General features: G+C 36.6%; 1 protein-coding gene across 6 annotated transcripts in view; it reads right to left on the bottom strand.

The window, feature by feature from the left end:
* Fut9 (fucosyltransferase 9) overlaps positions 1 to 18,795 on the bottom strand; it is a 193,771-nt gene that overhangs the window by 11,949 nt on the left and 163,027 nt on the right. The window lies entirely within an intron of this gene.

Raw genomic sequence — 18,795 nt, 5'->3', positions numbered from 1 at the left:
AGACGAGCTTATTAGTGTCACTCAGTAAGATTTGCAAACATTTCCCAGTGGCAGATTTGCTTGTTCACAACTATGCTTTGAAAACTTCCTTTTTAAGGAAGAGAAATGACATGAAGTTGAAAGGGTAAGGACGGAGATCTAGAAGGGGTTGGAGGATGGAAAAGAATACGTTACAGTACTGTGTATGAAATTCTCAAAGAACAAATAAAAAAATAAATAAGATCGTAACATACTTTTACAATCAGAGTAAAGTTAGGAGACTATTAAAGTTTTTGAAAAGTTCATATTTCCTTCTGGGTAAAAGTTTATTTTTACTCTTTATATAGAAATGCATCAAGATAGTCATGTGATGAAATGTGTCCTTGATATCTTCTTTTGGTAAATAAGCACATTAATAAATCTACTGTTGTTTTTCTCTTTTTATTTATACATTTCACATTTATCTGACATTTTTGTGTCAATACCCTTGTAGTAAACTAAGTAGTTAGCAGTATTTAATAATCAAGCACTCTGTTGTCATTAGAACAAACTCATTTGTCAGGTGTTAGGGCTTCAAGCTTATCCTTTGTATATTATCATAAATAAGATTCTTAAAATAAAGATATACATCATGGAGAAAAACATTAATTGACTGAATTTAGCTTGCGGTTAAATCAGTGAGCCATTTGTCTTTTGTGTGTGTGTATACTGAAAGTTTTTCTTTTACATTTAAGTCTCTTTATGAATATGGACATATGAATGTCACATGTAATATATTTACAAGATTATTACAAGATTATTTCTTCTTCTCTTTTTTGTTTTTTGTTTTGTTTTGTTTTTTTGAGACAGGGTTTCTCTGTGTAGCTTTGGTGCCTGTCCTGGATCTTGCTCTGTAGACCAGGCTGGCCTTGAACTCATAGAGATCCACCTGGCTCTGCCTCTCAAGTGCTGGGATTAAAGGCGTGTGCCACCACCACCTGGCTCCCAAGATTATTTCTTAATAGCGTTCTTGTAAGACCCCTGAAATTCATAGTTTTTTTTTTCTAAAATGATATAACATCAATTTCAGGGTAACACGAATCTTAAAAGGTCTTATTAATAAAAAAACTTGGGAGCCAGGTATTCGGTTGAACGCTGAGTGATCAGAGAAAACAGAACAAGCCACACCCAACCTCAACTTGCCAACTTCTCAGCTGATCGTGTTTCCTCAGACTGAAAGCCTCTGAATCCTCATCCGAATGGATCTCAGCTGAACTGCTGCTAAAAGCTTAATGGCTCTAGTTCCTGGTCCTCACGCCTTGTATACCTTTCTGCTTCCTGCCATCACTTCCTGGGATTAAAGGCATGTGTCACCATGCCTGGCTGTTTCCAGTGTTACTTTGAACTCAGAGATTCAGACGGATCTTTGCCTCTGGAATGCTAGGATTAAAGGTGTGTGCTACCACTGCCTAAACCTATGTTTAATATAGTGGCTGTTCTGTTCTCTGACCCACAGATAAGTTTATTGGGGTACAATATGTATCAACCACATTTCAGAAATATGACATATCTTGAAATCTTAATCAAGTATAGGGTGTTATATATAGAATACTCTTACCTAAATTTAGGTGAACATTTGAAAAACCACATACACATATACATTTTATTCACAACTTTTTAAAGAATATGATGTTGTGTGAGTTATTAAGCTTGATCATATGAGTATAAAAATTGTGGATATTGAGTTCTAGAGCATTCCCTGTACAGAATTACTAGAAAAATTACATTACAATTTTCTCTCAAAGCTAGATTCAGTATCAAAGTCAGTAATCAAAGAAATTCACAAAATTTATATATAATATAATTATATATAATATAATTATATGTATAATATATAATAAATATATATAATATATATAATATATATCTAAGACCTATTAGTTCAATTTTAGTTTACAGAGAAAATTGGGGAGGAATTATAAAGGAAATCTCAACATTTATAATAAAGGGATATTGTAGGTATTATTTTCCAAAGTTTATGGTATGTGAAAAAAATAATGCTTAGAAGAAATTTACAGGTTTGACAGTTTCCAGGGAATTGATTATTTGACAACACAAGAAGCCTGACAGAACCATGGAGCAAAGCTAAAGAAAAAAAAAAAACAGTAACACCAAAAAAGAAAATGAAGAAAATAAATAGGAAAGACAAAACTCATTGATGTTAAGAGCTTAAATTTCAGGTGATTAGTAATATTACCATATCTGAAATATCAATAGAAAGGTTATCCAAGACAGAAAATAAGAAATCTAGGTTAAATATCAACAGGATAAATAATGACTGACTTAATGTAGATTAAAATTAAAAATTGCTATTCAGTTATTATATACTAATACATTTAAAGGACTTGATAAAATAAATGATTGTGGTTTGAGCCAGGTGAAAAGAACAAATATTGACATAAGAAAAAATTCCATTGAAGATGGAATTTGTTAAAGAATAGACTTTATGAATAACAACTGAGAGCAAGCAATAGACCTAGACAGCACAAAAAGACTGAAGCCAGTAATTCATTAAACAGGGATTGGTATCATATTTTTAAAAAAGGAATCATTTTAGAAAACATAAAATTAAGGATAAGTGATTCCATCATTATATTAATTCAGTTACAATCTTACTAACAAAATATATCAGAGAAGATATTTTCAAAGGTCAATTTCAGTTAAAAAATCCAGACAAAATTTAGCAAAAAGAGATTTGTAAATGTAAGGGAACACCATTGCAGAATAAGTTTATGGAAATCCATATACATGGGCTCCTGGAGTCATGGAGTCAACATACATTTAACTGTTTGAAGAACTCTTCATGAAAGTCATGCTCTCCTGCACTAACATGCTCTCCTGCACTAACATGCTCTCCTGCACTAACATGCTCTCCTGTACTAACATGCTCTCCTACACTAACATGCTATCCTGTACTAACATGCTGTCTTGCACTAACATGCTATCCTGTAGTAACATGCTCTCCTGCACTAACATGCTATCCTGCACTAACATGCTCTCCTGCACTAACATGCTATCCTGTACTAACATGCTCTCCTGTGATATAATCTAATCAGAGCTGCTCATTCTATACTATCAGGTTACAGTGACCACAGTTTAATAACTGTCTATTCAGCAGGGACTGCTATGGGTTTACATGGACCACTCCTCACAGAACTACTGTGGAGAAGGCCATTGTTGTCTCTTCTTTACACATGAGCAAATGGGGCAGAGATACATATTAGAAATAACTAGTTTAACCACTGAGTTACTTTCTATAATCCACACCAAGCAAAACAATACATCAATAATCCATTCATATTGTACCTTGGGTTTCATTATCTACCCCTTTTGACTTAGGGCTATTTGTTAATAGGTGAAATGTGGATCAATTCCTCTTATCAAGCAATATCTCATACTTACATTGTGCTTATTACTGTAGAGACTGATCTAAGAACTTACACTAACTCACATACATCAGCACATCTATCATCTCATATTACCATTTTATTAAGAAATAAACTGAGGCACAAAATGACTAATAAGCAGCTTGCCCAAGGTTAGTCAGCCAAGAAGGTGCAGAACACACTTTCTAGGGCAGGCTGCTGGCTGCAGGTTATAAACACCTGAAGACCACGTTTGATGATCTAGAGTTTTGCTCACTGAAGGCAGAATTTGCAATCATTGTAGTGATATCAGAGTCAGCCCCTTGAGAGGCTTTGCTTTCTTCACTGACAAACCATTACCATCTGGGCAGAGTAGGTGCTTAATAAGTGCTCCTCATGTTATGCGAATGAATGAGTGAACTACAGAGCTTCACACTAGTGTAAGATGCCATGTCAGGAACTGCAAACACAAACTATGAACGAGTGTGAATTTGTGTTTACCTGTTTTCTCTATGAATGTAGTATATGCTCATATAGACAGCGAAAACCACTGAAGCTGACAGAAGAAGTATCTGAACAAAATCTTGTTTTGGATTTTCTCCTATTTCAAAATTAGCATGCATGCAGTTGATGTTAAATGAAAATGACTTGGTCACTAGGCAGAAAACAACACTGTGTTTGCTCTGTGTTCTTCGATTTCCCTGTTTGGTTTTTTGTATCACTTGTTCATCTCTTTAGACCCTCTACCTCTAATTTTTCGCTGATGTCAGGGTCAATTACTAAACAACGGGGCAGTCATTCAGTAGCTCATACCGTGCACAGAGACTGTCAGAAAAGTTTGCTTCCTAGAGCCAAGTTGACATCCCTTTGACAGGAGCAGTTTTACTTACTCCTCATAACTGAAATTCAGGTGAAAACACAACACATTTTGATTTATCAGTCAAGCCAACCTATTTTTTAAAGCCTCTAAGCAGAGTGGCCATATAGCTCTCTCCAGCAACAGCAATGAATGTGTAGAATAAGGGAAACTGTAGCCATAAATCAGACAATTGAAACTTTTCAGTTATTCTCAATGGCCTCAGAGAGTGTGAGAGACGACAAAGACTTAAACTTTAAAGAAAAGAACAGAATCTTTGGTAAAAATCATGCTTGCTAAGATTTGGTATAGGAAAACATTGTCCATTGAGAAACTAATCCTATTTTCCAATACTGCTCTAATGAAAGACTTTTTAAAAAAATGGAAAGAAATTTAAAATACAAAACATTGTGATTTGCAAATGGTAGATACATGTGCAGATATTGGGGGGAGAAATGAGAAGGTAAAGAAGATGTGAAGCTTCTTCAGACCCTGGTGATTCTATAGAAAGCATCTGTGTGTGAGTTGTTGTTTGAGATTTTTTCAGCCAATATTCACCCTTATTCCAAAATGGAAAGGGCACGGACTAAAATGTAGCACAGAATTCAACAACTGCCAAAAACTGTATGATAGAATCAACTTTTCGGCTTGGAGCTTACCACTTGGGCATTATCCCCAGGTGATGGCTACTGCATTTTGTTGTCTTGCCCACATTATACATAATGATATAAAGTTGGAAGAGATCACCACTCATATCAGTAGGAGTTATTCAGTCAACATATTTTATCATCATTGTGTAGTCATAGTTACTTTAGATCGTGTGTGTGTGTGTGTGTGTGTGTGTGTGTGTGTGTGTGTGTGTGTGTGTATCTGTGTGACACATCTTTTATCCTTGGTCAAAAGAAAAAAGTTCATCAATGCATACCAAATCCAAAAACCAGGAGTAAATTACTAGACAATTGATAGAGGTTTGAGGTAGTGGTAGTGGTTTGAGTAGGTATAGATAGCCCCCACAGACTCATGTATTTGAATGCTTGGTCCATAGGGAGTGGCATCATAGGAAGTTTGGCTTTGTTAGAGTAGGTGTGGTCTTGTAGGAGAAAGCTTGTCATTGTGAAGGTAGGCTTTGAGGTCCCGTAAGCTCAACTTTTGCCAGTATGACATAGACACCTGCTGCTGCCTGCAGATTGAGATTTAGAACTCTCAGCTCCTTCTCCAGCACCATGTTTGCCTGTACACTGTCATGTCCCACCATGATGATAATGGACTAAACCTCAGAAATTGTAAGCCACCCCCAATTAAATGTTTTCCTTTATATTAGTTGCTGTGGTCCTGGTTTCTCTTCATAGTAATAGAAACCCCAACTAAAACAGGGGCTAAGTTAAAAATAGTTTTAAAAAATGATTGTCATAAGATGACCCTTTAACTTATTCTTTCTGAAATAAAGCTTGTAAAGTGTGAAAATTACATGTTTGTTTTTATATTTTTATTATTCTATGGTAACAAATCGGAAATTAGAGTTCTTAGCCAAATGTTGTACAATAGTAGATCTTTTATGATATTTATTTAGATTATTGTCATTTCTAATTAGCTACACATTCACACAAAATTCTTTTGTAAGTTCAAATATAACTGATTATTATGATTAATAATATCTAGATAAATTATATAATACGTTCCTAGTATATGAAGTTTCTGAATATCTTTAGGGTCTTTTATTGTTTATGGAAACTTCTTTAAGGGACATTATTCTAAATATTTGTTGATTTTAGCTATGTGGATAGATCTCATCTCCCCGCTACCTCCTCTGTGGTACAATACGTTGAACAATGCAAGCCCTCATGCTTATGCATGCTATAGAAGTGATCACTCCCTCAGTTGCATCCTGGTTTCCTATTGGACAATTACTTCTGCTGGGCAAACTTGTAGAGACTACAGAAAAAAAATCTTCTCTTTTCACAGGCAGTGCTGATCAGATTGGGAGTCAGGTTGAGAATGAAGATGTCTGGGTCTGAGGATCACAATGAGGATCTCTGGTGAGTTCTGGATTAATGGAGCTACTCTGGGCTCACATTTCTTTGTTAATCTTTAGTCCCAAGAGTTATACCATAACCATCTAACAGTTTTACTTGTGTTATATTCATTATAATTGTTTTATTAGTTGAAATAGACAAACTAGAACAGACAAATGAACAAAACAATCTCCACTCTAAACAATCAGAAGACCAATTTATATAATATAGTCTCTACACCAATTCTCTTATTTTCCACTCGAGATACAAAGTATATATTTTGAACCCTTCAAAAAATATATACATTGTTGAAGCAGGAATAAATCACATCACTTTGCATAAATACGCATACTGACTCCAGGTAAAGCTTAGGGATTTGGTTGTGCTATGTATAATGAAACTATTATGTGTATGATGAACTCAGAGAACATTTCTCTTTCAATATTAATGTGATTTGCTAATAGCATCATATTAGTTTGAGGTTACCCAAAGTCCAAATAATACAAGTTTTCAGGATTTTTTTTGTTTTGTCTTTCCTTATTTTGCTTATCCTACATCTTTTTTTTACACTAAGAACACTTTAAAAAATAAAATATCATTCTTTCATTGTATACCAAATTATATTATATTCTCCCTTATACTATAAAGCTGTATATATTCATCACTTCTCTTTCAAGGTTCTGTGGAACTTCAAATTGTGTTGAGCCTTTCTCATGGGCATTATTGATTTTTAGTTCCCACAGTTCTCTATATTTGATATGGAGCTGCATACCTCCTGTCTTGGGAGAGATGCTGTTTACTTTTTAGCAACATGACACTGGTTGATTTCTAGAATGCTCTCAAATTTGTGTCTCTGAACCTCTGTCAAATATCCTTAAAGATAATCTCTGGTGTTTCCCTGGGAAAACCTTTGTTTTGCTTCCTTGGACTCTGGGGAACTTTCCACTAAAATGCTCCAGTAAGGATGGGGTCACCTGCTTTCCCCAGGGTCACCAGTGCTTTTCCTGAGTCTTCTTCAGAATGGTTCCCATAGTTTTGTGTTTAGGCAGCCTAATGAATGGCTTTCTTTTACCCTGCCCCTTTCCTTTGTGTCTTCAGATATTTGTTGCTGTTAGTGAATGTGCTACCAGATGCCATTTTTCGTGCACTATCAACCCCTTTATTTTCAGTCCTTTCTATATTCATTCCCTTTGAATTTCTTTTTCAATTCAGGGATTAACCTCTTTTCTTCTGCTCTTTCATCGGCTCTCTCTCCTCTATCACTAGTTCTTAATCGCTGTCTTTATTCAATAACAATCTCTACTTACCAGCTTGAGCTACAGGCATGGCAATCAGATTTGACAGAGAGCCCAAGTGTAGTCTGGCTCATACTCCCTAGGGGATGCTGTAGACAAGACCAGGGGTTCCTTCATGACACTTTTATCCCCTAGAACATGCTTTCCAGTGGCCCTGGAGGCTAGCAGTTCCTCAGAACTTGGCAGTTAGTACCAACATTTACTATGCTCATGAACTATATTATCTGGTCTAAAACCTGATCAGATAATATAGTTCATGAACACACACACAAACACACACAAACCCCCTCATTTTGCTTTGGGATATTCATATTTCTTCTTATTTTAAAAATGAAATTCCATTTTATCCAAATGATAAGACAGAACAACTAACTCAGTCAATTCTCTTTGGTGGTCCTGCATCCCTTATATCTACACCAATCCCACACTAAATGTTATCTTCTAGGTATTTGTTGCATTATTTGATTATTTTTCATTTATCTAAGTAAAACACCTGTCATTTCTTTCATGGAATACTAGCATTACTTCTAAGTTACCCATTTGGCATTGACTTTTTAAAATTTCATTTTGAATGATTTGTAAAAACATTAAATTGTATATGGTAATGGAATACCTATCATGTACTGTTCAATAAATCATGCAATGTTTCAATCAGATCAAAATATTTATAACTGTAAACATTAAACATTTCTTCATGGTGAAGGCTTTCAAAGTCTTTTCTTCTTATTTTGAAATGTCTACTACATTATTGGCATACCTGTGTGTATCACCTTACTGTACCTTATGGTACAGTACCTGTACATATCACTATATTGTACAATAAGGTAATGGCTTTTAGCAACTTCTTCTGCTGCAGGCCGCAGGAATATATCATAAGAACTCAGCTGGTTATGGCAAAGCCACTACCTGGAGGGATCACGGAATTCCTCCAGAGGAAGCCAAATTCCAAGGAGCTTTTGGTGTTATTTGGCTTGTTATATATCAGATGTCTTCTGTTATGAAAATCATGTGTGTCTTCATAGTTTTCCCAATTGACTTTTCCCTAAGAAAGACTAACTGTAGACTGGTCACTCTCTGGACATACACATTCCAGGTATTTGGAAAACAGCCTCAGGAAAGGCTTTCTCTGGAATCAGATATCTCCCTTAGCCACTTTCAAGGACTAACAGTAATAACAGTCCACATGTAAGTCTCCGGATTTAAGATAAATTCCACAAGGAGACACCACCTAGGTCAGGTGGATGTAAAATAATAGCTTTATACAATTTAGCTTGGACCCTCCTTTCTTACAGCCTTACTAACTTTATAGACCTCTAACTCCTTATCTAACCACTTCTAGGAATATTTAGATAACCTTCTGTGCTGACAGCTATGCTCAGCCCGAACCCCAGTTCAAGCCTTCCTGTAATTATCATCATTGGCAGCATCCGGCCAGGACCATCCCCAGATGGAGGAAAGCACCTTATCAGAGATACCTCTGTACTCTCTAAGAACAGACTTAAGCATCCAGGCTACCTTTTTGAGAAGGCCTGGAGGATGTGCCAATTAAGCTTTACTTCCTCCTTTCCCAAACCTTACCTCCAGTTCCAGATCTCCCTATAACTATCACCAGAGGCATCTAGCTGTACACACTTTCCCCTACTCTGCAGAAAAATGGCAGATAGCTTGGACAGATAGGAGCCACAGGAAAAAAGAAGACAGTTTTATTTTCTCCCATTGACCTAGCAACTTGTAGATTCTTAACATTTTCTACTAATCACATTTAAGACTATAGTTGAGCACATAAGATCCCTCTTCTTAGATATTACCCGAATTTAACCTTTAGTTAATTCATTTCCCCATTGGTCACTTCCCTTTGGGGTTGCAAATGATAATTAATGGTTAGCCTCTCTATGTGATTCTTATCACCCCTCCATTTGACCCTGGAAGCCTAGCATTGCACTGCTAAGGGAATAGTGCTTGTAAGTGTATATATACCAGGACTTCCAGGGCACAGGAGGATGGAGAAGAGAAAAGAGAATGTAAGAACTAGATGGGTAAGAACTTGAGAGGAACAAACTGAGATGGGTAAGAACTAGATTGAAGGGCTAGAAGAGAGTACTAGAGGAACGAGATGGAAGATGAGGAAGAGCCAGATGGGGAAGAACAAGATGAGAGAGAAGAAGATGGGAGAGGAGCTGATATGGGAAAGAACTAGATGGATGAGAAACTAGTAGGGGCAGAACTAGATGAAGGAATTAAGATAGAACCTGGAGGGGACAACAGATAAATGTAAAGAGAAATTGGGTAAGAAAGGAGCTAAAAATGAGAGCAGAGTATAAGCTTGTAGAGAGAGAACTGATGGAATAGTAAAATGTATGGACTAAGGAATTTTGTGTACATAGATTCATTTCTTTTCTTCAAAGATTAATTATTAGCTCGTTGTAGATTTTTCCTGGACCCTGGGAGGGGACTATGGAGGGACTGGACCCCAGTAGTCCCCGATATTCTTCTATATATTTTGCAGTAACTTCTTAGCTGTGAACAAGTCTTTGTCCATTTTTTCCTCTCCTCCTCCCTCCTGCCTCTTGGTAGCCACCATGCTCCTGTCTCCTTCTAGGATGTAGATGTTTCTGTCATCTACATATGAGTAAGAGCACACATTACCTGTCTTTCTGCATATGAGTAGAACACATATTACCTGTCTTTCTGCTGGGACTTACTTTGCTCTTTTGAATTCGTTCATGGTATTGAGTACCTATGGTCTGTAAGACCTGGTCCCTAGACCAGAAAATTCACCTCCAGCATTTTGACATCCAGAAAATAACACACCAATGAGAAAAATCAAATCAATCTCAGAAAGAAATATTCTTTCTGATTTCCCAATTGCTTCCTGTCTCCTTTACCACCTTTCTTCTCCCTTCAAGACAAAGTATATAAACTTCAATTTCTTTTTCTGGATATAAGACATACAAACTGGAAATCCCTTCTTCAAACCAACCCCCCCCCAATTATGCTCTAATAATTCATGGCCTTCTGTCTTGGAACTGGTGGTGAAGAAATTCTTTGATATACCTTGTCATTTAGTGGGTCAGAAGATCCTAATTTCAGAAGGAGTCCTGTTTTATAGTAAAGAAGAATGCATGCTGCAGAGGCTAAAAAGAATCTGAATGCACTGGCCATGCAGGCTTCCTGTGTAGTCTAGGTATTAGATCATAATTTCTGGTCCAATCATTTCTCTGATGACGCCCATGCTTCATTAAATTTATAGATAAAATAGATACATAATAGATGTTTATATACTCATTTTTAGGATTCCCTTGCCTTATATGGTCATCATTGCCCATGAAGTTATAAACTTCACTGTTCACCATCATCCTTCATGATGTCTATCTCTACAGTATCACTTGGTATACAGTTAGAAATGTATATTTTCCCAACAAAGCCCAAACAAATGCAATTAGCAGCTTGAGTGAGGAATAGTCATCTTAAGATCCCCCTTCAGACAGTCCTGGTGAACAATAAAGTTCAAGGAATCCTGCAGTAGAGTGACATCTCAAACCTCTAGTCAAGGATACATTTTGGTTCAGGCTTTTCATTCTAATGGCTTTTTAGATGAAATTTAAAGTGGCCATATGTTCCCGATGATGGACCACTGCAGCTCTAACCACATTCTTGCCAATGTTGCGTCCATTGTGTGTCCTTGCTTCTCCCTATGTCACACTGGCGCTCAGTTTTGCCTGGGAAGCTTTCCCTCCTCTGCTTCTCAGTTACTGCTTTTCACGTTTCAATTCTCAGTTCCACTCAGAGGTCCTTGTGGAAGGGACTGCTAATGACCTTTCCCAACATACTGCATCAGAGCTCTTAAGCACATGCTTTCTTGTAGTACATGTTACGTTTGCACTGCTTTATAGGAGCTAGTCCACACATTTGTGTATTTGATGTTGCTGCCCTTGTTCAACTGAAAGAACAAGGGCAGAGATGTCCCTTTATTACTCAGATTTAAATCCTAGCATCTAAATCACAAAGCATAGTCTTTCTCTTAACATTATATTTCATGGGTCACCAAATAGCTATTAACTATTCAGAGCCTTTATACTGTGAAAGGTCGCAGGCTAAGACTTTTTATGATGTCATCATCTGATTGCCAGGAAATTTAATTTTCTTTTTGTTAAAAAATAAAGATCATGAGGTCTCAACCCTAATCAGAACTATAGGAAACTAAAGAATGCTAGGAGCAGGACATATCGTCTTCTACAGAGGGGAGCACACCAAATGGTTGTCCAATATCAAATGGTCAGACCCGAAAACACACATGCAAGTAACATTATGCAGACTGAGCATGCCATATTTATATATCTAGGAATACACAAACATGCACACACACACACACACACACACACACACACACACACACACACACACACACACACAGAGATATGTAATACAAGACAATGAAAGAAAATGAGGCCATGAATTTGAAAGTGATCAAGGGAATGCATGGAAGGTTTTTCAGGGATGGAAGGGGAAAGAAATGATGTAATTATATTATAATCTCCAGAAATTATAAAAAATATTTAATTATAAAAATGTTACTTCCTAAGTACCACAGTATGAAACATTTTAGAAATATGAATTCTTTTAAATCATACAGCAGGGAGTGATTAATGACTCTTTTGTCAGGAAAGAGAGAAAGGGGAGTGGGGATCATTGGTGTTCAACCTTTGCTTTCTGGAATTTAATGTCATCAAGTAGATACTTTATTTATTTCACTTGTTTTTAATGTCCTACTACTTATTGGGCAAAATGATCATCCTTTAGAAGTCTGTGACCTGACTGGTGTAGTCCATCCAGTGAGGGAGTTCATTTGCAAGGAGCACCTCACCCAACTCAAGGACACCAGAAACAAATTCTCACAGGAAAAGGTCCCTGCCCTGGAACTCCTAAGCTGCTTGGGACCAAGCTGGAAGAAGTGGAAAGAAGATCCCATGCACAATTACTCCAACTGAGAAACATCCCACTGTGTTCCGGGAACCAGAGGCAACCTCTTGTAGAGTAGTGGTTGTGTAAGCAGAAGAGGCCAAGGAAAGGGAAGTGTGTGTCTCATCTTGTAGGGCGCTTGAACTCTGAACCCCGGGAGATGTGGATACTCATAGTATTTTGTAGGAATCATTAATAGTTAATCTCTTAGAACATGTGAATTGAAAAAAAAATCATACAGCAGTCAGATGACATAAATGCTATAACTATATCTTGTTTTGCAGGTGAGGAGACTGACATGCAACTGATTGCCTAAGATCTTATGTCCATGGCTAAAGTGACTGAACGTGTTGCATTTAAAAATAGACAGTGAGAATGGAGACCGTAGTTTACAGTTCCAGAGACTTTATGTTAGGAATCATATGAAAGAAAAGATTCTACAGCATGCTACTCTGGACCATTGCTCATTAGGATAGACACCATATATGAATGTTACCCTCTGCTCTCATTCTGGGAGCTAGAAGTAGGAATAGTGGGGGTCACGTGCATTGCACATAATTAAAGTAGGGAAGAAGCCTAGGTTTGTGTTATTGTCTGGTTATTTCTGAAGCAATTAAGAACAGGGCATGTTCACGACCCATGGACAGCTGTTGATTCCAAGCCTCTACCATACTTCTCTGCTGGCCACACTCTTTTTCTGACAACCCTTTACCTACCACCGTCTTCAAGCAGCTTTAAATATTAACTGATTTCAGATTGCCTGTACATATATGTACCAAAAAGAAAGAGGTCAAATAAAAAATTCAGTTATATGTCAGTTTTCCACACAATTCCATCAGTTAATATTTAAAAGATTTACAAGTATAGATTCCAATCAATACTTAGAGAAAAAAAAAACACCTTTCTTAAAACAAAAACCAAAAACCAAACTCTATTAAGTTTCTTGGTTTTCACCTGGATCTTACCATATAAATTCGTATACTTTAAAAGAAAATATCATGGTGTCTCAATCCTCAGCAGGCTGGCTGATTGGAGTTTTCCTGTATGTTCCTTGTTGCCTTGCTTATCACTTGGCTGCCATTGATTTGTGAATCCTTATCTTCAACTTCATTCCTGCCCACCTCCTCTGAATGTGCGGAACCTTAAATCCAGCTGTCCCCTGAACTCTACCCTGCTGGTTGCTAGTTTCTAGGTTTCTGTTGCTCTTGCAGAACCAGACACCTAAGTTAAATGTGTCATTGACAAAGCAGCTCTGAGTTTGCTGAAATGATCACATTTCTCTCAGACTTTCCCCCTTAATTTCTCATCCTCTGTCCACTGATAATTAGAAGCTTTGCCCCAGTTTATATTGGATAGAAGTGAAACCACAAGAAACCAACTGCTTGATACTCCTATTCTTCCTCCTCCCTCAGGAGCAGGAATCTTAGAAGGTCTTATTAATAAAATCAAACCTGAGGCCAGTTGTTGGGGTGAATGCTGGAAGATCAGAGAAGCAGAACAAGTCACAGCTTCCTCACCTCCACAGTTCCTCAGCTGGTCCTTTTTCCTCAGACTGGAAGCTTCTGAGTCCTCCTCCCAATGGCTCTCAGCTGAACTGCTGCTCGAAAGCCTGAAGCTTAACCAGCTAAAAGCTTCTAATTTCTGGTCCGCATGCCTTATATATCTTTTTGCTTTCTGCCATCACTCCCTAGGATTAAAGGCTCACTTTCTGGGATTAAAGGCGTGAGTCATCATGCCTGGCTGTTTCCAATGTGGCCTTGAACTCAGAGATCCAGAGGGATTTCTGCCTCTGGAATGCTACGATTAAAGGCCTGCGCTACCACTGCTTATCCTCTATGTTTAATATTGTGGCTGTTCTCTTCTCTGACCCCAGATAAGTTTTTAGCATTCACAATATTTTGGGGAACAAAATACCACCACATCCCTCTCTCCTTTCTCTTCCTGTTTTGAATAGCTACTTGCTATGTAGGACAGAAGGGCCTAGACTTTGTGATTCTTCCAACTCAGCCCCCAAATGCTAGGGTTGAAAGCATGCACTACCACACATGACTTGCTTTAAAAGATCATGAAGTACAGATAGGAGCTAAACAGTCTTCTCTTTGATTTTTCCTGGTTACTAAGAGGAAAGTTCTGGAGAACAGTGAAGGAAATTTGTGGAAATGGTCTAATCTACCTGTAAACACAATAACATATGGAGTTCCAGGCAAACAGACTAATAAAGTTTATTGGAAGGAGACTTCTTATCTATGAAATGCTTTGAGGTAATTCTTGATTTGTGGCTGTTTACTAAAAATAAAGTCGAAGTTCCATAGATTAATGAGCTGTGGCTTCCTGGAAGGTTTGGATGGATGTAAAAATTTCATGGGTATTTTTGTTTTTCTGGGTCAGAATCTGTGCTTATCCTCTATGTCTTGTTCTCTTTTTTGCTTCTTTCTGTCTCTTTAAACTGTTAGAGCCCAATTTCTGACTGAAGTGATGTGACATTGCATATTTTCTGTTGCTATTCTCAACGGCCATTATGATGGTTATTTTCAATTTCTTCCTAATATAAATGTTAACCACAAATGCAATTTATGCACAATTTTTCTAGTTGGGTTGTTGAGTTTTTCAACTGCATCTTAATTTTAGCTTGAGTTCTCTTCAGCCTTTCTCTCTTTTTACTGAATTCAGTTCCCTAATCCTGAAATGTCTGTCGTTTCATTCAGCCACATATTTGTCTTTCCTTGGCTCTTGCTCAGGCATTTATTGCTGTTCCCTTTAAGTTCATTGAGCTTTTTGTTTATTACTTTTTTAAACTCCTTCGACTTTTTTTTTTTTTTTTTTTTTTTTTTTTTTTCGTTTTTCGAGACAGGGTTTCTCTGTGTAGCTTTGCGCCTTTCCTGGGACTCACTTGGTAGCCCAGGCTGGCCTCGAACTCACAGAGATCCGCCGGCCTCTGCCTCCCGAGTGCTGGGATTAAAGGCGTGCGCCACCACCGCCCGGCTCCTTCGACTTTTTGACTATACTTATGATTGTTCTTTTAAATTCTGTGTCCTGGCATTTGTCAAAGTAATTTCCATTGGAGAATATTTCTATAGGACTAGTAGGGTTTTTTAATTTTTAATTAATTCACTTATTTTATATCCCAGTTGCATTTTCCCTTCCCTCTGCTCCCCCATTCCCTTGCCTTACCCTCCTCAATCCACTCCTCCTCTGTTTCTGCTCAGAAAAGACAAGGCATCCCATGGATATCAACAATGCGTGGCACCAAGTTGCACTAAGACAATGAACCTCCCCTTACATTAAGGCTGGCCAAGGCAATTCAGTATGAGGAATAGGTTTCTTTTTTGGGTGTGTGTGTGTGGCATACTCTTTCATATTATTTGTGTTTTTTTTTTCAGTGTGAACTAAGCATGTCAACTTCTTACCTTGGTTGTGTATCTGAAGTGGGATTCTAATCTACCCAAGGCTGGGCTGGTGAGGAAACAAATAAGTTGGTAGGTGAGCTGTGTGATTAGAGAGATCTAGGTCTGGGGGTTGTGGTAGAAATGGCAAGGGTAGACTCCTAGACTTTTCTTGAAGTGTGAACATGAAAATACTTTCTGGACAAATTAGTACCAATTATTAATTTAGGTATAGGAATTTTTACATACATGCCCAGAGTGATATACATATGTAATTTACTGTAGAAGCTCCCTTAGTTTTTTCTATTACTGCTAAGATACCTACATAAAAAAGTATATGAAATAGTGAAGGCATCACAATGGTCCGAACAAACTGGAAGTATAACATAACATAAGTGCTGACATTATTTTTATTATCCATTTTATGTATTAGGTAGTATTTCCAAGAAATTTTTGTTGCACAAGGATCACCTTTCCTTTAGCACAATCTTGATTGGACCAGTTCTCCTGTTTCTAATACATTTAATAACATTTCTAATATATTTTATTTATGTTGTATATAAATAAAGTCCTTGAGTGGACTTTAACAACTTTTCTTTCTGGTAATTATTCATATTATCAATGTTTTAAAATTTCATAAGTTTTTATATTTGCTTGTGTATAGTACATCATAAAAAAGTAACAGCAAAAACCAACATCAATGCTCTGCTTGACTTTGTTCATACGTTGCTTAACCCACATACAAATTTATATGTTATTCTTAAAGACATCAGGTTCAGCCTTACTTTCTATCATTACAGAGGATGAGTGCTTTTCACCCATTCATACACTGAAAATTAAATTCCATCAATAGCTGTATTTGTGGATTGGCTTTGAAGGAAGTAATTAAGGTTAAACGAGGCCCTATGATGGAGCTCTGATTCAATAGAAATGGGTTTTTAACCACTCCAATATCAATTGTTCATGGAAAATTTGAAACAAATATGTACCTGCTAGACTTGTGTATATAAAGTGTACAATAATTTGTCTTGGACAGTTCCCAGCACAAGGCAAGTATTCAGTAAATATGAACATTAACCAGAGTTACACATATGTGTGTAGAGCTTAAAAATAACAGTATTTCATTCTTGAATGTGAAATTGCCACATATAGTAGTAGCAATTTAAAAATGCACCTCTCCTGAGACAGAGCTACAAGAAATTTTACAATGGTTAACCTTGTCACTTCACTATGCAGTAATAGGTAACCTCTCACAAAAAGAAAATGCTACTTGCATCATTAAAGTGTCTTTGGCCACACTCAAAATCTAATTTGCTCAATTTGAATTTGATTTTGTTTCATCTTTTAGAATCATTACTGGGCAATTATTTTGTCACAAACTGTGTACTCAATAGGCAAATCTGGCTCCATGAGATTAAGAACCTAATTTCTACTGATGTGGTTTGCTCAGCTTGGACTTCCAATTTATGCAAACATATCTTTTTAGATGTTCTCTTTGGGAGTAAGTAATCTTCCACTTATTTTTACGCTCTTAATTTTAAGTGTTCTTAAACACTTAAATTCTATTTTTTTTCTTTTTCACCCAACAAGCTAGCACAGTAAGGCTTTGCATATGAGAAATGTTATTAGTTCTTTTAAAATCACATGCTCATGATCTAGTATTATGAATGACTATGACACTTGCTGTAAGAAAATTTCCTTAAAGAATTCATAAACAAAACTAATACAGGTAGTAAATATACAAATTCTGGTGAACAACTCATTCATTTACAAATGTTCCTCTTAATGATGCTATATTCTATTCTCCCTTCCTTGGAAGATCTCCTCCTCCTCCTGGTCCCTTACTAGCTACCTAATGTCTGTGGTTATTCAAATTGAAACTCATGTATCGAAAGCTTAAAAGCTAACATCCATATAGAAGACAAAACATTTAATATTTAACTTTTGGGGTCTAAGTTACCTCACTAGGGATGACTAACTGTTTTTAGCTCCATCCATTTACCTGAAAATTTCAGAATTACATTTTTAACAGTTGAATAATATTCCAATATGTGAATGTACCATATTTTGATTGTCAATTCATCAGTGGTGGATATCTAGGCTATTTCCAATTTATGGGCTTAGGGAAGGAATGAAAAGAGTTCTTCAATTTTGTCAAATTGTGTGCCTTACATACTCCTGTGCTGAATATTTGATCTCCAACAAGGCTATTTTGAGAGGGTCTTGATTTGGGAAAAAGTCTGATAATATAACTAAGGATTGTCTCCATCTTGGAGGGCCAAGGGTAGAAGAAGAGGACCCTCAGCAGATAATATGGTACTCTGCCCATTGAGTGATGGTAGATTCACTTCTCACTTCATCTAAATTCTACTCTCTTCCAGATAGATGCATGAGCACAGATATTTAAAAAATGATGCTTTCCCAATGATGTGCATATTATTTCATCCTATCAAGTTGATAGCTAAATTTAATCACCAGATTAAATTGTATCCAAGTCTAGGGTTTAAAACATCAAGTTGAATTTAATTTTAAAGTTAATTCTTTTTTATTTATTTATCTCCTTATTCTGGCTGGTTAACCACTAATATATAAGGTGAGAGTAGTTTTAAAAAACACACTCAATATTTTATCTTCCTATGGAAGTTAAATATACATCTAAGTTAGGTGTTCTAAAGTATTTGCTTGCAAATGACTGTCACATGTAGATGTGGGATAATTACAATATTTGATGACTGGATTTGTAGGTTTATTAAGTGGACCATTAATTTTTCTCTGTTTATTTTAAAAAGATTATATTTACCATACATTGATTAATAGACAACAAAATGGCAACACATTCAGTTGAAATAAAAAGTGGAAATGGCATAGAAGAGAAAAGAAAAGTTACCTTGCAACTTTTTCATGCAA

This window comes from Peromyscus californicus, unplaced genomic scaffold, assembly GCF_007827085.1.
Source record: "Peromyscus californicus insignis strain IS unplaced genomic scaffold, ASM782708v3 Scaffold_5__1_contigs__length_169319896, whole genome shotgun sequence".
Taxonomy (NCBI): domain Eukaryota; kingdom Metazoa; phylum Chordata; class Mammalia; order Rodentia; family Cricetidae; genus Peromyscus; species Peromyscus californicus.
The sequence above is the reverse complement of the archived record's forward strand: the minus strand, read 5'-3'. Positions and strand labels throughout refer to the sequence as shown.